A 19,849-nucleotide genomic window follows, 5' to 3' on the forward strand; every position below is an offset into this window, starting at 1 on the left:
TCACCCACCGCCCCGACCGTCACCGCCCCGGCTGCCCACTACTAACCAAGGTGATTTTTTTTCTTTTTTTGCTAATTAATAGATTTACTCGTATATATAGTTTAGTTGGTAGGTTAGTTAATTAGTAGATTTTGTGGTAGTTTATTTAGTTGGTAGATTATATTTAGTTAGTTGGTAGTTTAGTTAGTTGGTAGATTTAGTTAGTTAATTAGTAGATTTAGTAGGTAGTTTAGTGGAAGATTCTGTTTTGTTAATTAGTGGTAGCTAGATTCTTTTTTATTTACTTAGTGGTAGATTATATTTTTGTTATTTTTTTGCTGTTTAGTGTTGTATAGGTTTAGCGATAGGTTTAGTTAGCTTGGTTAGTTAGGTTAGTTAGTTAGTTAGCTTAATAGAAAGAAGAGGAAGAAGTAGAAGAAGAGGAGGAGGAGAAGAGGAGAGGAGGAGGAGGAGGAGGAGGAGGAGAGGAAGAAGAAGAAGAAGAAGAAGAAGAGGAGAAGAAAAAACAAGAAGGAGAAGAAGAGAAGAGGAAGAGAAGAAGAGAAGAAGGCATAATTAGCCCATTTAGCTCCAAAATGCCATAATAAGTCCAAAATGGCATAAGAACCTTCGTTAGCTCATGAATATTATATTCTTAGCTTGTTTTACTCTAGAATGACATAATTAGCCCATATAGCTCCAAAAAGACATAATTAGATAATTTAGCTCCAACAAGAGGAGAAGAGGAGAATAAATAGGAAAAATGAAAAGAAAGAAAGAAGAATAAGATGAAGAGAAGAAAAATACCTCCTCCTTCTTCTCCTCCTTCTTCTCCTCCTCCACCTCCTCCTTCTTCTTGATTTCTTCTTCTTCTCCTCCTCCTCCTCTTTCTTCTCCTCTTTCTTATTCTTCTTACCTTATTTCCCCGAACAATGAGATAATTAGCCCATTTAGCTACCAAATGGCATAAAAACCTTGCGTAGCTCATGAATATTATATTCTTAACTTGTTTACCTCTAAAATGACATAATTAGCATATTTGTGTTGATCGGGTTGATTTACATGTGATAGTTGTCTCGTCGCTGTGAGGTCTGCTGTGCGAAGACCTCCCCGTGCGTTGTACGAGTTCCGCCCCTACATTCGTGGGTCAGTACAAATTTCATCTCCTCCTCGCCCTTCATTTACTGTAGCTCGGTTTCTAGATGAAACTTTCTAGATTTAGGTAATTAAATTAATTTATCAGTATGCGTGACCAGTATGCGTCTCCCGTTCGAAAGGGAGACATCTATAAATATGCATGTCTTAGCATATTTATAACCGCCATCCTTCCAAATTTTCCAACATTATCCATGGACAGCCCGAGTATGTGTAGATTGGGTTCGTTTCCCCGTATGCTGTGCTCTTGATCCGATGCGGAATTTCGTCAGTGCCTCCCTGTTGTTCTCCGAATGCACATCCTCTCTGTTTATTGCGGAGACGTGTATCAGGAGAACAACGGGGAGGTGCTGCCGAAATTTTGCGTTGGATCCAGAGTAGAGCATGGGAAAACGAACCCAATCTACACATACTCGGGTGGGATTAGGACCTATCTTTACCTATTAGCGTGTAGGTTGCCTGGGCGTAATAAAAATGGCGAACCTGATTAACTGATGAATATAAATGCTAAATTATATATAAATATATTTATTCTCTCTTTAGTAGCTAGGCAAGATGAGTGATCGTGCGTGGATGTATACCGGTCACCCTAGTCAGAAAGAGATGACGAAAGAATGGTTTGTAAAAACAAAGGAATTTGTGAAAGCCGCATTCGCAAATGCCCAGGAAAGAAACTATTGCCCCTATCCTGGATGCGACAACTATAAAAAGATGACAGAGGATGTAATGATTAAACACCTGCAGAGGAGGGGTTTTAATCCTAATTATAAGGTGTGGACATTTCATGGTGAGTCTATACAACACACAAGAGCTGAGGTGGTCCGTCGTCGCACCGATGAGCATGGTACCGGGATCGAAGACATGGTGCAAGACTTTGATGATGCTCGGGATTCGGAAGATGAGATGGAGGAATCTGCAAAGGCCTTTTATGAAATGTTGGAGTCTTCAAAACATCCTCTCCATGAGCACACTGAGCTTTGTCGGCTGGATGCAATTGCACAAGTAATGGCTCTGAAGGCTCAGTTCAACTTGGGAAGAGGATGCTACGACGCGATGATGACACTATTTGGACGCTACCTACCCAAAGGCCATGTCATGCCTGCAAACTTATACCAGTCGGACAAAATACTTCGTGTACTTAAGATGCCCTATGAGAAGATAGATGCATTTGAGAAAGGATGTGTCTTATTTAGGAAGGAGTATGCACACTTGGACTATTGTCCCAATTGGGAGTCTTGCAGGTATCTTGTGGTAGACAACGGTATGGGTGAGAAGAGGCAGACCACAATCGCAGTTAGTGTTCTTCGGTATATGCTAATCGTACCAAGACTTCAACGTCTTTTCATGGTCGAAGAGACAGCCAGACAGATGACATGGCACAAATTGGGCAAAAGAACCGAACTAGATGCGGATGGGAATAAGATGGTTGTACACACATAGGATCGGGAAGCGTGGAAATATTTCGATGGATTGCATCAGGATAAAGCGTAGATCCAAGGAATCCTCGAGTCTGTATCGCCACGGATGGTTTTAATCCCTTCGGCATGAAGGCAACCAAATATAGTTGTTGGCCTGTATTTGTCATTCCACTCAATCTCCCCCCGGACAGATTATGCAAAGGAAGAACATATTTCTGACGTTGATAATTCCAGGGCCCAATTATCCGGGGAAGAATAAGAATGTGTACCTACAGCCGCTTAAGGATGAATTGGAAGAAGCAGGGGATAATGGGGTCAATACATACGATGCCGCTAGAAAACAAAACTTCAAAATGCATGTGTGGTACATGTACTCTATGCATGACTTGCCGGCGTATGCACTATTCTCTAGATGGTGTGTGCATGGAAGGTTCCCATGCCGCCAATGCAAGGCAGCTCTTCAGTTTCATTGGTTGCAGGAGGGTTGGAATTTATTCTTGCTTTGACTTGCATAGACAGTTCCTCGATCCTGACCATCAGTTCATAAAAGAAAACAAGAACTTTACCAAAGGTAAAGTTGTCAAAAACTTGGCACCACCTGCGTGGTATGTTCAGAAAAACGGCATGATTGATTGAGGAGGAGAGGGCCCGGAATGAGGAGTTCAATGGGCCCTGTACGAGCTTTTTGTGGTATGTTTTTTTACATTAGCCAAATCACGTATGTAATGTTTGTTTCATTACTAACTAATACGACCCACTCTTCAGGATCTGTGCGCGAAGAGTGGTCAAGTCCCTCCGCCGGTGTCCGACTTCTCTTTGATTGGTACAGTGAGTTTCATTATAAACTAGTATTAATAATTGAGTGTCATCATGCTAACTGAGACATTGCAAAATATCTTTTCTGCAGAATAACTCCCGACCATCATCGCACGACCCTTCTCCAGGTGTTTCTCCTCCTTGATAACCACTACGGTAAGTTTCTCTTCTCCTCTTTCATATTCTCCTTGCCTTAATTTCGCCAACAATGACATAATTAGCCCATTTAGCTCCAAAATGCCATAATAACCTCAAAATGGCATAAGAACCTTGGTTAGCCCATTAATATTATATACTTAGCTTGTTTTCCTCTAAAATGGGATAATTAGCCCATATAGCTCCAGAAAGACATAGTTAGCTAATTTAGCTCCAAGAAGAGGAGAAGAGGAGAAGAAGTAGGAAAAATGAAAAGAAAGAAGAAGAAGAAGAAGAAGAGAAGAAGGAGAAGGAGGAGGAGGAGGAGGAGGACCTTCTAGTCCTTCTCCTCCTCCTCCTCCTCCTTCTACTCCTTCTTCTTGATTTCTTCTTCTTCTTTTCCTCCTCCTCTTTCTTCTCCTCTTTCATATTCTCCTTGCCTTAATATCCCCAACAATGACATAATTAGCCCATTTCGCTCCAAAAAGACATTATAAGCTCAAAATGGCATAAGAACCTCGGTTAGCTCATTAATATTATATACTTAGCTTGTTTTCCTCTAAAATGGGATAATTAGCCCATTTAGCTCCAAAAAGACATAGTTAGCTAATTTAGCTCCAAGAAGAGAAGAGGAGATGAACTAGGAAAAATGAAAAGAAAGAAGAAGAAGAAGAAGAAGAAGAGAAGAAGGAGAAGGAGGAGGAGGATGAGGTGGAGGACAAGGAATAGAAGGCCAAGGACCTTCTAGTCCTTCTCCTCCTCCTCCTCCTTCTCCTCCTTCTTCTTGATTTCTTCTTCTTCTCCTCCTCCTCCTCTTTCTTCTCCTTTTTCATATTCTCCTTGCCTTAATTTCACTAACAATGACATAATTAGCCCATTTAGCTCCAAAAAGACATTATAAGCTCAAAATGGCATACGAACCTTGGTTAGCTCATTAATATTATATACTTAGCTTGTTTTCCTCTAAAACGGGATAATTACCCATTTAGCTCCAAAAATACATAGTTAGCTAATTGAGCTCCAAGAAGAGGAGAAGAGGAGAAGAAATAGGAAAAATGAAAAGAAAGAAGAAGAAAAAGAAGAGAAGAAGGAGAAGGAGGAGGAGGAGGAGGACGAGAAGGAGGAGAAGGCCAAGGACCTTCTAGTCCTTCTCCTCCTCCTCCTCCTCCTCCTTCTTCTTGAATTATTCTTCTTCTTCTCCTCCTCCTCTATCTTCTCCTCTTTCATATTCTCCTTGCCTTAATTGCCCCAACAATGACATAATTAGCCCATTTAGCTCCAAAAAGACATTATAAGCTCAAAATGGCATAAGAACCTTGGTTAGCTCATTAATATTATATACTTAGCTTGTTTTCCTCTAAAATGGGATAATTAGCCCATTTAGCTCCAAAAAGACATAGTTAACTAATTGAGCTCCAAGAAGAGGAGAAGAGGAGAAGAAATATGAAAATGAAAATAAAGAAGAAGAAGAAGAAGAAGAAGAAGAGAAGAAGGAGAAGGAGGAGGAGGAGGAGAAGGAGGAGAAGGCCAAGGACCTTCTAGTCCTTCTCCTCCTGCTCCTCCTTCTCCTCCTTCTTCTTCATTTCTTCTTCTTCTCCTCCTCCTCCTCTTTATTCTCCTCTTTCATATTATCCTTGCCTTAATTTCCCCAACAATGACATAATTAGCCCATTTAGCTCCAAAAAGACATTGTAAGCTCAAAATGGCATAAGAACCTTGGTTAGCTCATTAATATTATATACTTAGCTTGTTTTCCTCTGAAATGGGATAATTAGCCCATTTAGCTCCAAAAAGACATAGTTAGCTAATTGAGATCCAAGAAGAGGAGAAGAGGAGAAGAAATAGGAAATACGAAAATAAATAAGAAGAAGAAGAAGAAGAGAAGAAGGAGAAGGAGGAGGAGAAGGAGGAGAAGGCCAAGGACCTTCTAGTCCTTCTCCTCCTCCTCCTCCTTCTCCTCCTTCTTCTTGATTTCTTATTATTCTTCTCCTCCTCCTCTTTCTTCCCCTATTTCATATTCCCCTTGCCTTAATTTCCCCAACAATGACATAATTAGCCCATTTAGCTCGAAAAAGACATTATAAGATCAAAATGGCATAAGAACCTTGGTTAGCTCATTAGTATTATATACTTAGCTTGTTTTCCTCTAAAATGGGTTAATTAGCCCATTTAGCTCCAAAAAGACATAGTTAGCTAATTGAGTTCCAAGAAGAGGAGAAGAGGAGAAGAAATAGGAAAATGAAAAGAAAGAAGAAGAAGAAGAGAAGAAGGAGAAGGAGGAGCAGGAAGAGGAGGAGAAGGAGGAGCAGGAAGAGGAGGAGAAGGCCAAGGACCTTCTACTCCTTCTCCTCCTCCTCCTCCTTCTCCTCCTTCTTCTTGATTTCTTCTTCTTCTCCTCCTCCTCTTTCTTCTCCTCTTTCATATTCTCCTTGCCTTAATTTCCCCAACAATGACATAATTAGCCCATTTAGCTCCAAAAAGACATTGTAACCTCAAAATGGCATAAGAACCTTGGTTAGCTCATTAATATTATATACTTAGCTTGTTTTCCTCTAAAATGTCTTAATTAGTCCATTTAGCTCCAAAAAGACATAGTTGGCTAATTTATCTCCAAGAAGAGGAGAAGAGGAGAAATGAAAAGGAAGAACAAAAAGAAGAAGAGAAAGAGAAGAGAAGGAGAAGGAGAAGAAGGAGGGGGAGAAGAAGAAGAGAAGAAGGAGAAGGACGAGAAGGAGCCCTCCTTATTCTCATTATTCCTCCCTCCTTCTTCTCCTCTTCTTCTCCTTCTTCTCCTATTCTCCTCCTCCTTCTCCTTCTCCTTCTCCTCATCCTCCTCCTCCTCCTCCTCCTCCTCCTCCTCCTTATTCTTGTTTTTTCGTCTCCTTCTTCTCTTCTTGCTTCTTCTCTTTTTTATTCAATTTAGCTTATTTGTCATATATATGTTGTTCTTCTTCCTCTTCTGACTTTCTTATTCCCATTTTGCAGATTGGATGTACTACATGCATGGAAGCTGGCATTGGAGTGCTTTAGTTCCCATTTTTATTTGAGTTGATGAACAATGTGGAACTATATGTATATGTATATATGGATGAACAATATATGTGCAACTATATGTATGTATATATGGATGAAACTTTGTATGTGTTGGTCCTTTTGATATATGGGATGTACGTTGATGAACAAATGGCATTGATGAGCGTTATATGTATATCATATATGTGTTGTGACCTATTTATCATATATGTGCTATGAATTATATATATATGTGCTATGAAATAGAAAAAATAAACAAAAATGTGACAATATAGGCTCTTTGCCGTCTGCCAGCTGATGGCAAAGGCTTTTGCCATCAGCTGACCGACGGCAAAGGTGCCACATGGCACCCAGGTGTGCTCCCTGGGTGTCCATATAGTCTCTTTGCCGTATGCTTCCCGGGGGGCAGATGGCAAAGAAGAGGGCAAAGAGGAGGGGGGAGGAGGGCTTGGCAGGCGGCAAAGAGTGGAGGGGGAGAGGAGGTGGAGGAAAACGGCAAAGAGTGGAGGTGGAGGCAGACGACAAAGAGTGGAGGGGGGAGGAGGTGGAGGCAGACGGCAAAGAAGAGGGCGAGGTAGACGGCAAAGCCTCCGTTAGCCCTAACAGAGGCAACGCCTATCGTCTGCCATCTCGACCTCTTTGCCGATTGCTCTTATGTAAAGCTGATGACAAAGCTCTTTGTCGTCCGCTTCGGTGAGGCTGACGGCAAAGAAGCTACAATGTCGTCGTACGCTCACGCAGAATTTTTGCCGACGGCAGTTTTCTTTGCCGTCTGTATATTACTCTTTGCCGTCGGTGGATTACTCTTTGCCGTCTGTGATGACAGACGGCAAAGAACCTAATTCCTGTAGTGTATAGAGCTGAGTTTGGGGGCGGTGGAGCCACATGGACCCCACAAGCCCTCACGGCGCGGCCAGGGGGGTTTCCGCGGCCTGTGGGCTTGTGGCCCACTGGCACGCCCCCTCTGGTGGATCTTTGCGCAGGTATTTTTATTTTATTCCAGAAAAATTCTCTATAAATTTTCAAGACATTCCGAGAACTTTTATTTATGCACAAATACAACACCATGGCAATTCTGCTGAAAACAACGTCAGTCCGGGTTAGTTCCATTCAAATCATGCAAATTAGAGTCCAAAACAAGGGCAAAAGAGTTTGGAAAAGTAGATATGATGGAGACGTATCAACTCCCCCAAGCATAAAGCCTTGCTTGTCCTCAAGCAACTCAGTTGACAAACTGAGAGAGGGAAAAGAAAAACTTTGACGAACTCTGTTTGATCTTGTGGTTGCAACTATGTCTAACTCATAACAAGAATTTCAGCAAGATCACAAGCAAACCACATAAGCAAATGGCATCTAGGTCTCACGGTAATCTCATATCAATGGCATAATCAACTAGCGAGCAAATAATAATTAGCCTCAAACGTCAACACTTCAAACAAAACAACATGAAGCAGTACAAATAGATAGTATCTCGCTAGCTCTTTCTGAGACTGCAAAACATAAATGCAGAGCACCTTCAAAGACCAAGGGCCGACTAAACTTTGTAATTCAAGGCAATGAAGATCCAGTCATAGTCATACTCAACAAAGTTAAAAGCAAAGCATAAAAATGACAGAGGTGCTCTCTAATTTGTGCTTTTGTAAGAGGAGGATGACTCAACATGAACATAAATAGACAGGCCCTTCGCAGAGGGAAGTATTGATTTGCAGAGGTGCCAGAGCTCAAGCTTTGAAAACAGAGATAATAATTTTGGGCGGCATGCTTTCATTGTCAATGCAATGACTAAGAGTTCTCAACATCTTCCACGCTACACATGCTATAGGCGGTTCCCAAACAGAAAAGTAAAGTTTTGACTCCCCCACCACCAATCAATCACACTCCATGGCTAGCCGAATCCTCGGGTACCGTCCATACCAACATCAATCCTGGGGGAGTTTTGTTTTCAATTATATTTTCAATTTGAGCATGGAACTGGGAATTCCAATTACCGGCCCCTTTCTCGTGAATGATAGTGAATAAACACATATCGAGGATAACACGCCTAGCATGGAAGATACCAATAGCCCCCTGTCACCACATGAGCGGTTCAGGCATGCAATACAGATTATTTCTTGAAGATTTAGAGAGTGGCACATGCAAATTTACTTGGAATGGCAGGTAGATACCGCACATAGGTAGGTATGGTGGACTCTTATGGAACAACTTTGAGTTTATGGAAGTGGATGCACAAGCAGTATTCCCGCTTAGTATGAGTGAAGGCTAGCAAAAGACTGGGAAGCGACCAACTGGAGAGCCACAACGGTCATCAAAATGCATTGAGATTAACTAACATTGAGTGCAAACATGAGTAGGACATAAATCACCATGAACATAGAGGCTATGTTGATTTTGTTTCAACTACATGCGTGAACATGAGCCAAGTCAAGCCACTTGAAACATTCAAAGGAGGATACCATCCTATCATACTACATCATAGTCATCTCAAAATTCATGTGGGCATCCAAGACAAACCATTATAAGTTCCTAGATAAGTAAGCATGGCATAAGCAAGTATGATCTCTAAGTTGTCATTGCAAACATGTTTCTCTCACAACAAAGCTGAATCAGGCATGATGAGCTAGTCATACTTACAAAAACAAAATAGATCGAGTTCATACCAGCTTTTCCAGGCTCAGTCACTTCATCATATATCGTCATTATTGCCTTTCACTTGCACGACCAAACGATGTGAACAATAATAAGCGTGCTCGTGCATTGGACTAAAGCTAGAATCTGCAGGCAAACACAAAGGAGAAGACAAAGTAATATGGCTCTTTGAATGCTAAACAGGTATGCATGCAAGAGCCACTAAACATTGTAACCAATATCTTCTACCTTGACTCAAAGAAAAAGAAAACTATTTACACGAGAAAGCTCACAACAAGCAAAAGAAGAAAAAGAAAACCTTTTTTGGGTTTTCTCAAACTAGACAGACACACGAGAAGAAAACAAGAAAAAGAAAATAAACTAGCATGGACGATAGAGTGGCAAAGTGTGAACACCGGCTAACAAAGTGAAAGCATAAGCAAGAATGTAAAGTCGGTGAGAACATGTACTCCCCCAAGCTTAGGATTTTGGCCTAACTTGGTCTACTCCCAAGGAGGGAAATAACCAGCTCCGGCATACTCCGGAGTGGACTGAGGATGCCACTTCTGTGTGAGCTCTTCTGTCTCCCACTGATAAACTTGCGTCTTGTACTCGACTGGTGGCTCGGGCACGGGCACCTATTGTTGGGCTAAGCCCCAATATGCGTAGATGTCCGAAGGCATAATAATGTACCTGCCCGCATGAAGATTGAACAAAGAAGGAGCAGGCAAAGTAATAGTATCACGAGTACCCTGACTAAATACTAGGTTATAAATCATCCTTTTACATATATCTCTATCAGGAAAGTCATGGTGAACCATGCTATCGTAATCTAGATATCTCTCGGGAAGAAGGACCTCTTCTTCCTCGTCCAGTCTAATGGGTATCTCAAAGTGTCTGGCAGGACGGGTAGCATAGATACCTCCATAGACAACACCATTAGAACGGTTCAGGTTCAACCGTTGAGCTACTATAGCGCCCAAGCAATAAGTTTTATCGTTATAAAGGGCTTCGTGCAAGACCACAAGATCAGGGGAACTAAGTGACCCAGCTTTCCCATGGCCAGTCAAACATTTTCCCACGAATAGTGATAAGTACCGAAGCACGGGAAAATGAATGCTAGCAGCTCTAGCGCAAGACACTCCTCTCTCCTCTCCTACATCAATTGTACTGATGAAAGCTTCCATGTCCCGTGGACGAGGTTCATGAATATCCCCAACATAAGGTAATTTGCAAGCATTGCGAAAATCTTCGAGTAACTTGCGCTGGGGGATATCATAAAGTTTGAACTCAACCATAGGAGGATTCTTCCTCGGATAGAAGTTGAAGCTTTGTATGAAGATATTAGTGAGGAGGAGGTATTGCGGACACTTATCTTCAACGAAGGCGGTATGGCCTGTGTTTTCCACCAAGTGATAAAAGTCCTCATAAATTCCAGCGGCGCGTAAGAACACGCCGCTTGGCCACTCGCAATCTCGAACTTCTAAGACTCGAGGAACCAGATACTTGGGCTTCTTCTCACTCGCATCATCCTTGGGGTCACGGCTTGAAGAGCCTCTTAAGAACCTCCTCATCTTTTCCCTTTTCTATCTCTGAAATTTTTAGTGATTCTAAGGAAAAGTGAACAAGGCTCAACTAAATTTGTAGCAACTACTCCAACAAGTGCCTAGAGGCATATTACGCACCAAAACTACTTGGGACCAGCTAAAATCAGCATGCGAAGCTCAAGAACATGGTCACCAAGGCAGTGAAAATACGCGGAGTATAAGGCACTAGAGAAAAAACTAATTGGACCAATGGAGGAGTCACTTACCAATAAGTAATTTCCCCAAAACAGTTCGAAGAACGGTGATTTGAGCAAACAGATCGAAAATCCCAGTAAGAGGAGCAAGAACAGGGGTTTGAGCTGCGAAACGAATTTTTCTGGAGGTAGGAGAAACAGATGAGAGCTAGAATGAGTGGAGGGGGTGCCTATGGGCCCCACAAGCCTGGGTGGCGTGGCCAGAGGGGTACCCGCGCCGCCAGGGCTTGTGGCCCAGTGGTACAGCCCCCAAACGAGCTCTTCGTCTCAGAATTTTTCAAAAATTCCAGAAAAATCATACTAGATTTTCAGGACGTTCGGAGAACTTCTATTTTCGGGGTACTTTTCTACCGGACGCGAAAACAGAAAACAGGCAAAACAAAACTATATATGTCAATTTTCTTCTAAGCAACCGAAGGTGAAAGCTTGGAACATAGGTTCGTGACTCCTCGTTTCATCCATCTCATGGTCATCGAAAGAAATCGGTCAGTGAGGTTGATCAAGCCTCTTTGACAAACCTTTTCGAATCGCAAAAGAGAACGGAGAATTCTCGAATAGTCACTAAGTCACCTCAGTGGGGATATGTATCTCGCCAACAAGCAAATCATACTTCATCTTGACACGAGGAATAGGGCATTCAAAGCTCTCAATAAGAATCGATGAAGTTTTTTTGATAGCATTGATGCAATGTACTCGATATTGTTTCTTCAGAAAGTGCACCGTATGCTCATTACCGTTGACATGGAAAGTGACATTTCCTTTGTTGCAATCTATAACAGCCCCTGTAGTGTTTAAAAAGGGTCTTCCGAGGATGACCGCCATGGCATCGTCCTCAGGAATATCCAAGATAACAAAGTTTGTTGGCCATTTGCAGAGAGATTTCAGTGGGTGTCAACTTATCCAGTTCAAGTCTACGATAAAGAGAGAGAGGCATAACACTAACTCCGGCTCCAAGGTTGCATAAAGCAGTTCTAACTTAGTTACCCTTAATGGAGCAAGGTATAGTGGGCACACCGGGATCACCTAGTTTCTTAGGAGTTCCACCCTTGAAGGTATAGTCAGCAAGCATGGTGGAAATCTCAACCTCAGGTATCCCCCTCTTATTAGTGACAATATCTTTCATGTACTTAGCATAAAGAGACATTTTGAGCATATGTTTCAAACGCATTTGTAGAAAGACAAGTCTGATCATTTCAACGAATTGCTCAAAATCCTCATCATCCTTTTTCCTGGATGGTTTGGGAGGAAAGGGCATAGGTTTCTGAACCCATGGTTCCCTTTCTTTACCGTACTTCCTATAAGTGAAGTCATTCTTGTCATATCTTCTATTCTTAGTCTGTGGGTTATCAAGATCAACAGGTTCAATCTCCACATCCTTATCATTGCTAGGTTGAGCATTAACATGCACATCACTATTGATATTATCATTAGGCTCATGTTCATCACCAGATTTTGTTTCAGCATCAACAACAGAGGCATCGTTTGGACTCTCAGGTGCAGCAGCAACAGGGTTGCTAGCGTCCACATCCCATCATCTTTGTTCTTCTTTCTAGGATGACTTGGTGCATCAGTACTAACTCCTTGAGAATCTTCTTCAATTCTCTTAGGATGACCCTTAGGATACAATGGTTCCTGGGTCATTCTACCGCCTCTAGTAACGACTCTGGCGGAATCGTCATTCAACTTGTTGAGCAAGTCATTATGAGCTTTAAGTACTTGTTCTACCTGACTAGTAACCATAGAGGCCTGTTCACTCAAAAGCTTAAGATCATTGACATTTCTGTCCACACAAGCACTTAAATGACTAAGCATACGAGCATTCTTTTCCAATTGTCTGCTAACATAATCATTGAAACTCTGTTGTTTGGCAACAAAGTTATAAAATTCATCCATGTATAAGCTAACAGGCTTATCAAAAGGAATATCACTCTCATCAAGCTGTCGGGACCCTGATCCTAAGTCATAAGAACCCAGCCTGTAACACATCACATCACTTTGCGGCCTCACGCATGGGAAACTCCACGGCTGCCACCTTACCTTGGCCGGGACCGTTTGCGTCTTTTGGCTCACGTATATGAATATGTTGCTAGCGTTCAAACGACAAAGAACTCGGGTCGACATGACTAGTTATAAACCCAAGAGGTACATCCGTACAGGGACATGCATCCATAACCCAAGAGGTACATCCGTACAGGGACAAGGCAGGTGTCGATCAACAGCGTGTGTAGACGAGTCATAGCAAGCTACAAGGACTCCATTACACCGCCTGACATTTCCTCGAGGGGACAGACAAAGCAGCAAAGAAGGATACACGCCGGTCAATCAATGTGTCTAGAGCAGTAGCAAGCTACCAAGGCTCGATAGAAGCACAAAGAGGCATTTCCCTGTAAAGAGTACTACTAAAGGCACACAACTAGGTGTCGAATCCCACACATATAATGCATTTCATAACATACACACAATATGCACGATATGTGTAGATACAACATGGCAACACAACATAACTCTATGACTCAAGCTTTTATTAAGGACTCATAAGAATCAACATACTGTGATATTACAAACAGGGGTCTCGTGACCCGACACTCAATTCATACAAACAACAAGCGGAAGCAAATCATGTCTGGGTACAAACATCTACTAAAAGTGGCTGGAAGAACCTGAAAAGCTACTACGACCCTAACAAAGGAGCCAAACCTTTGTCTGGGATTCCCAAGCTATTTCGGTCAACATCGAACACATCGCGTAGAACCTTTAAATGAGTCTAAGTCTTCTCTGCAAAAACATAAATAAAGCAACCGTGAGTACAAAGGTACTCAGCAAGTCTTACATCAGAACTATCTACATATGCATCATGGTTCAATGAAAGGATTGTGGGGTTTGATTGCAGCAAGCCAGCTTTGCCTCTTGGCTAACCTGTACTACGACTACAAGTTCTTTCTTTGAGGTGGGATAGCGCACACGAGTCCACATATTCACCAATTCAATACACCACTATGGTTCCACTCTCGTCTCCCTACGAGAAGGCCTTCCATAGCACTCACACTTATCTTGCATGTTTTAGAGTATCCATTTAAATTGTCTATGTACCACGAAATGTTTCCAAGTAGTCCATATCCGAGGACGCGGCTATTCGAACAGACTAAATCACCCTGCAGGGGTATACTTCTTCACACACGGTCCCACCACTTATCACCATGTGCACGTCATGCATCTCGGCAACCTTCAAGCGGAAGCACTAGCGTGGGTGTCGGCCACGACCGTTAACCACAAAAGACCCTAGTCCAGGTTTATCGCCTATTAGAGACTGAACCCGCAAGGAAGTCCGGCCGAGGTTTCCTCTACGGCCCCAAACGATGTGCGCAGGGTTCCCAAGCCCACCATCCGGGTGCCACTTGGTACACCGTGCCACTGTGTATCTACCGTAGTGAAGCCTACACCGTCGGGCAGAGCTAAACACGGCGCCAACACTTTTCCTACAAACACCAGAAACTAATTGCAACTCCTGGACAGAGATCTAGGCGATTAATAAGACGAGAGGGTCAATTAAGTATCCCAATGTGTGGTAGTATCTTGTCTTCGATAACACACCTACTCCTACATGGCCTCTCATCGCTACCTTTACCAAATCAGATTCACACCTTTACTCTCACACTATATGACATGAACACAACCATTCCGATACATCATTCAGATGGATCAGACCCGACATGACTCTAAGCATAGCAGGCATTGTAAACAAGCATGGATGAGTAAGCACAACAAGGCTCAAGCAGTTACTACTCATGCTAAGTGGTTTCAACTATTTACTTCGACAAAATCAGGTCATGCAGAGGAATGAGTTCAACTACGGATAACATGTACAGTTGAATTGTGTTTGTCCTGATGCAGTAAAAGAGAGCAGGAGCGAGAGAGTGAGTTTATATCAATATGCTCAAGGGGGTTTGCTTGCCTGACACGTCTGAAGATAGCAATGAGTCTTCATCAATGTCAACGATCACCTCGTCGGAAACATCGTCTACCGAGAGGGAACAACACCGGCAAACAAGAAAGAACAACAATTACTTCACGGGAATGCAACACTATGATGCATGCTCAAGAAATGAAATGAAAGGTGGCAGGGCTAATGTGGCTATCATTTCTTAAGTTGAAGTTGGATTCGAATTTGAATTCAAATATCACTTCAAGTCGGGTATTTTTTCCAAGTACCCTTATAGTTGATTCGACCTGATGCTCATAACAAATTGTTCCAACATGCATGGAGTTGGTATCTTGAGGTACTGATTTGCATTGGCCAATGTTTGGTCATGATAATGGAAGTGGAATTCAAATAGGGATCAAAGTCCAACTTCAAACTATTTATTAAATTTAGCCTATTCATCATTTGGCCTATTTGGTGATGTTAACTTTTTCAAACATGCATGAAAACGCCATAATCAGATTCTTTGGATTTTTCTGATCCATTTTTATATATAAATTATTTTCATTGGACTTACAGATTATTTTCTATGATTTTTAGAAGTTTTAGGCATTTTCTAGAATTAAATGAAATGAGAAAAGCTATTACTGCGTCAGCACTGCGTCAGCATTGCGTCAGCAGTCAACTGGCCTGGGTCAGGTCAAACCTGACTAGTGGGGTCCACTGGTCAGTGACCAGGGGCTAATCCCTGAGTTGACCAGCCCCTAACTGGGTTTGACCCACCCTGGGGCCCACTGGCAGTGGCTCTAAGGCCTGATTAGTGGCGTGTTAAGGTGGCCACATCGCCCCCCACAGGAGGGTGGTCGCCGGCGACCATAGTCGCGGCGGAGGGCTCGCCGGAGACGACCTAAACGGCGCTACGGGGCACCAAATCGGGCGCGGTTTGCAGCTACGGGACGCTGGCGAAGCGCCCGATCTGGCAGGGGCATCATGAGAGGCTAGGGTGGCCGGGAGAAGAGTCGGCTACGAGCCAAAGCGGCGGCCGGAGCTCAGCCTTGTGCGGGTGATGGCTGTAGAGCATGGGAAGGTCGACTGACGGTCTCAACATCATCTACGGAGCTCATGGAACCCATTCCTGAGCTCGGACACTTGGGTGAAAGACCACATCGACAACGACGACATGGCCGGTGTTGAGGAGCTCTCGGTTCCGGTGGCCTTGCTATCTAGGGGCATGAGGAAACGCGGGGAGAGGGGGGAAACGGTGCAATAGCTCACCGTGAGTCCTATGGCATCGACGACGAGCTCGGGGACGCTTTGGTTGGCTCGAATCAACGAGGAAGGTCCGGTGGCCGGAGGTGAAGGGGACGACAGCGATGGCGATGCTCCGTGGCTCCCGGGACTGATTCCAGCGGCGAGAAGGAGCAAGGCAACGAGGGGCTCCTTCGGGTCTTCTCGCGGAGGCGAGGGGAAGCATGAGGCTGCGGCTGCGACTGAAGGCGGCGATGGCCTCGCTGGAATCCATGAGGAAGGGAGAAGCAGAGAGATAGGGGAGAGACTGGAGAGGGGGATGAGCTCGAGGGGTCTAGGTGGTGGCCGCAAACGGATATGGATGCATGGGTGGCCGCCAGCGGGAAGCAGGAGCTGGCTCGCCTGACGCCGTGCCTCGTCTCGCCTCTGCCTTCTGGCAGAGGTAGACGACGACTGGCAGCGGCCAGTGGGCTGGGCCATCTCCTTCCTGGGCCAGGTAAGTTCTTTCTTCTTCTTCTTTTTTTCTGATTTGTTTCTGTTTGAAATTTCTAACAGTTATTTTATTTTGTTTTGGCTTCAAACATAAGTCAAAAATATTGAAATTGTTTTTAGGGTTTCGTTTGGATTGTTTCCTGGCTCCACAAAAAGATTCATCATTTTTGAAAATACTAAAAATATTTATAGCCATTTAGTTATCAATTTCAGAGGCATTATGTTTAATTTAAGACGACAAATGAGTTTCTAAAAATTTTATCACCTCTGGTATGTTGTTTCCAACATTTACCAAAAAGGGTTCACATTTTTGAAGACCAAATGAGTTCATTAAAAATAATCCTTGTTGAACCTATTTGGATTTTTTTGGTGCCAGGTTTTGGTCATCCCCATTTGTAGATCATCCCCATTGAATTAAATTGATTTGAATGCACGCATGAATGCTCACTGATGCAACTAACTACAAATTATAATCTAGGGCTGTGACACAAACCTACACAGAGAATTTACTTCTACTACCTGTATTGGGTTATCAAGACCATGGATCTCTTCGATAGGTGTTAGATTTTTGACATCTTCAGATTTAATGCCTTTCTCTCGCATAGATTTCTTGGCTTCCTGCATATCTTCAGGACTGAGGAATAGCATACCTCTTTTCTTCGGAGTTGGCTTAGGAGGTGGTTCGGGAATAGTCCAAGCATTCTCATTGCACAAGATGTTATTCAGCGGAATCTCAGCTTGTTCTACAGTTCGGTCCCTAAAAACACTACTGGCACAACTATCTAGGTGGTCTTTGGAAGCATCGGCAAGTCCATTATAGAAGATATCAAGTATTTCATTCTTCTCAAGAGGGTGATCAGGCAAAGCATTCAGTAGCTGGATAAGCCTCCCCCAAGCTTGTGGGAGACCTTCTTCATCAGCTTGAGCAAAGTTGTATATTTCCCGCAAGGCAGCTTGCTTCTTATGGGTAGGGAAATATTTTTCAGAGAAGTAGTAGACCATATCCTGGGGACTACGCACACATCCAAGAGCAAGAGAAGTGAACCAAGTCTTAGCATCATCCTTTAACGAGAAAGGAAACAGCTTGAGGATAGAGTAGTGGCGGATCTTTTCCTCACTAGTGAATAGGGTGGCTATATCGTGCAGTTTGGTAAGATGGGCTACAACCGTTTCAGACTCATAACCGTGAAAAGGATGAGATTCGACCAGAGTGATTAACTCACAGTCGACAGAGAATGCATAATCCTTATCGGTAACAAAGATAGGCGAAGTAGCAAACTTCGGGTCGTATTTCATCCTAGCGTTCAGAGATTTTTCTTTCCACTTGCACAAAAGTTTATCAACATCATAGCTATCCATACACGCAAGAAAATCCTCAGCTATCTCTCCTTCCATAACATAGTGCGTATCACGCATAACAGGCAATTCAGGCATAGTAGCAGGTTCTACTTCAATAGTATCAGCAGTTTCAGAAGTATCATCACGTCTAGGAGCAACTCTAGCAATTTTTGCATCATGGTTTTATTCAATAATTATAATATAAAATAGAGTTTAAAATCTTATGTATGGAAAATATATGTCCTTCTGATCATCTCCAATTTTAATGAAATTTTTCTAAGGAAGAAAAGTATTTTTTCCATGTAGGAATACCAATTCTGGCCTCAGAAATGGACATGTTATTTAATTAGTAAAATAATTACAAAAATAATTATCTTTGTGATTTTGAAATATAAATATAGATTAAAATCAGATCACCAACTTTGAGTAGAAGCACTACTTGCTATCAAGGGCATGAAATAGGGTTTTATCCTCACATGATCAAGTACACAAGCATACAATGTCAATCATGGCACTCACAACATTAGTCTTGAAAAAGTGTTAACAAGCTCAGATTTTTACAATACAGATAAGTGATAGTAAAAATAGGTTGTGACACTCTTCTTAGTGGTCATCATTCCCGGGGGAATGTGAGCAGCGTGGAATCCTTTCTTGAAGTCGGTCCAAGATATAGTGTGTCCTTCCCGCATGATCTGAAACCCGTCCCACCCAGCCCTGATCGTGCCTCCGAGAAAGTGAGAACATAAAGGGCTTCCTCACGGTCGTCGGTGCATTTGACCAGGATGAGGAGGTCTTCGATGGTGCGGATCCGGTCATCGGCATCCAACCTTTCAATTGTCTCCGTGAATATGGGAGGTGTAGTCCTCATAAACTCAGACAGAGTGGAGCGACTGTTGCCATTTCCGTTCTGCGGCGGATTTGTTCACTAAGACTTGAGCCAGCTGTTGGATGGCTGCATTGTTAGCTTGATGTTCCTCATGGAGAGCTTGTAGGAACTAAGCCACAGTCATGCTCTCTGGTGGAGCTGGCGGCATGGGGGAATATCCAGCTTGGGCAGACCCACCTGTTCCCAGCTGCTGGCCAGAAGCGATAGTGCTGGGTTGCCGAAGGTGCTCGTGCGAGTAGAAATCATCATCATGTTTTGGAGCAGACAACTGAATATTCCGAAGTGGTCGGAGAATCATAAGGGATGACACTTCTAGATAAGGGGGTTTGGTACTGTGCAAGTGTGTGAGACAGACAAAAAGGTTTGAGGAAACTAATGCAATTACTTAATTAAAACAAGTGATGTAGTCGCTTACAAGCTGCCTAAGGCAGAAATGCGGCTTGCATGAAAACATGAACAGGAAGCACACAACACTCGTGGTTCTCATGAACCAATACGCAGAGTTGACTTTGCTAGGGAGACTCCTAACTAGCATAAGACGTTCCTCTAAGCGGCGGACTGCTCGGTCTCGTATGTAGGTTCTACACGGTCTTCGTTTTCATCCTCGTCGGTTTCTTCTTCTTTCAGAGGTTTGTGTGAAGGAAGAGGTCCATCACGGTGTTGCTTTGTGGGCAAAGCGGTGAGAAGCTCAGTTTATTGTTCCGGGTCAGACAACGACTCAGTATAGGAGTGGCTAGGAGAGGTGGTATCCCTCCTAGGAAGGCAATGGTAGGCTGCCCTCCGGGTGCTCCCTCCTTCTTGACATTGCGGGTCTTCATCTTTTCCAAGCGGAGTAGGTCCTTGACTTGGTGTAGTTCTTGGCGAAGCGTCACAGATTCCTTGATCAAAGATGTTTCATTGTGTCGGCGAAGAGGCTGTAGTAGGTCCGAAACCTGAGTGGCGTCCTGTCCTCCAGGGATGGGTTCAGTGTCCAGCTCCCGTCAAACCCGTCCTTAACAAAAGAT

This window comes from Hordeum vulgare, chromosome 4H (genome assembly GCF_904849725.1).
Source record: "Hordeum vulgare subsp. vulgare chromosome 4H, MorexV3_pseudomolecules_assembly, whole genome shotgun sequence".
In the NCBI taxonomy this organism is placed as follows: domain Eukaryota; kingdom Viridiplantae; phylum Streptophyta; class Magnoliopsida; order Poales; family Poaceae; genus Hordeum; species Hordeum vulgare.